Below are 2,015 nucleotides of genomic sequence, written 5' to 3'. Positions count from 1 at the left end.
TTTAATGAAATTTACCCAAAATCCCTAAAGCTGCTTAATTTTCCATATAGAGATACTCCATGAGCTATAAAAATAAACGGAAAACCAATAATGATGAAAAGTAAATTTTATTTCTTCATAAATCAAAAATGTATATATATTTTATGATGTATGATTAATTTATGTGTACAGAAATAAACAATGCATTGAACTTTACATCCCAGTTCATACTATTTTTTAAGAATTCTCCTCATGGATTTCTGTTTATTTTATTTTATCCTGTATTTTTTTTTTAATAACCTGAAAACTACATAGGGAAAACTGGATTGTTATCCATATTGTTGAAACCATTTTTTCAAAATATATAACCATAGAGACTCTACTTATGAGAACCATGTATGCTAGGAAATTTTAATGAGAAACTGTTAAACAATTTTATTTTGTATAGATGTAACTTTACAAAAGTCCGAATTTTTCAAACCATATTTTCTGAATACTGTATTTTCAATTTATCTCTATTTACTCAGAAATAGTTTTTTATTCTTCTTAAGAAGATTAAATATCTCAGAAGATTATTATTAGTTTTATTATTCATTTTCTTACGAATAAATATTTTCTTTAAGTGATTTAGTACTTATCCCAATAATCGAAGAATCGACACACCTTATGTATGATTCAATTTTAAATCTGCTAATTTATATAGATGAATATTCGTTAGTTAAAAAAAAATGGAAGTCATGATTGTAATTTTTTTCCTAGAATGAAGTAAATATGGTAGAGATTTAGAGGAATTAACCTTTATCTGATAAAAGTTCTCGTGAAATTATGTTATTCCTGATTTTGTGGAAAAAAAATTAAAATATATAAATTGACAAAGTAAGTACATTATGTAAATAGAGACAAAGTATATAAATTGAGTAAGTCTGTCTCTTCAAAATCAAATTTTAGTTCAGAAATTTAATTTTTTAATAAACTTAAAATTTGAGGGTCCTACTAAAACTCCAGATCAAAATGCATTTTTTAAACTTCAGAAAATATTCATTTTAACTCAAATAAAAACTCATATTCAATTAATGAAAAATATTTCGCGGTTAACAAAGAACATAAGAACTCTTTAAAGTAGTAACAAGAAGGAATGTGACCCCGTGAAATTTCAAATATATAATTATCAGTGATAGATAATTAATCATTCTGTTACAGTAGTTAAGAGTCAATCCTTTGTGTACGGGAACATCTAACCACTTGGTCCACACATCTCGGTCTCTGGCCAAGCATCCTCATCTGAGCTAGCGTTTTTCTTCTTTCCAGACTTAATCGTTGGACATGCTCCTTCTAGGTCTGCCTCGTGGTTTTCTATCAGTCGGTTTCGCCACCATATATTTTCTTGTTACTCTTCCCCCATCCTACAAACGTGTCCATCCATATCTTCGAAGCTGTCGGTATTCAATTACTGATTTCACTCCTTAGTGAGGAGAGAATCGGATCTGAAGTTCTCCTATTCTTTCATTCCTTATCCTGCATCTTCTAGTTTTGTCCAGTATTCTTCGCGAAAATCGCATTTCTGCAGCCGTAATTCTGCTCAAGTGCTTGTATTTGGTGACCCAAGATTTTGATGGAATTAGAGTTTGATGTCCTTATCTACGCCCCTCTTTCCCACAATAGTATTGCATATATGGTAGCAAGAAGTATTATTTCCTTTATTTATCCTATTGGACACTTCTTGTTCTATTTTACTATATTTATTGAAAATTGTTCCAAGGTAGGTATAGAAGCCCACATTTTCTTACATTGCCTCATTACAGACAGAACCTTGCTTTTGCTGGTAATTCTTCTTGCCATTCTATTATGGCCTGTTGCAATTTTTTCTCAGAGGACACATATTATTATTATTAATAATAAGATACACTTGAAATTAAGAAACCGTAAACTGCGAGCAATAAACCCGAAGTAGATCAGACATTTCTCGGTATTACAAATAATTTGATTAGTAGAGTAACATCAACAATTTTTGAATGATAAAAACCAAATTGCCTTTG

Source organism: Halyomorpha halys, unplaced genomic scaffold (assembly GCF_000696795.3).
Source record: "Halyomorpha halys isolate HHAL.00 unplaced genomic scaffold, Hhal_1.1 Scaffold564.1, whole genome shotgun sequence".
NCBI classification, from domain to species: domain Eukaryota; kingdom Metazoa; phylum Arthropoda; class Insecta; order Hemiptera; family Pentatomidae; genus Halyomorpha; species Halyomorpha halys.
The sequence above is the reverse complement of the archived record's forward strand: the minus strand, read 5'-3'. Positions refer to the sequence as shown.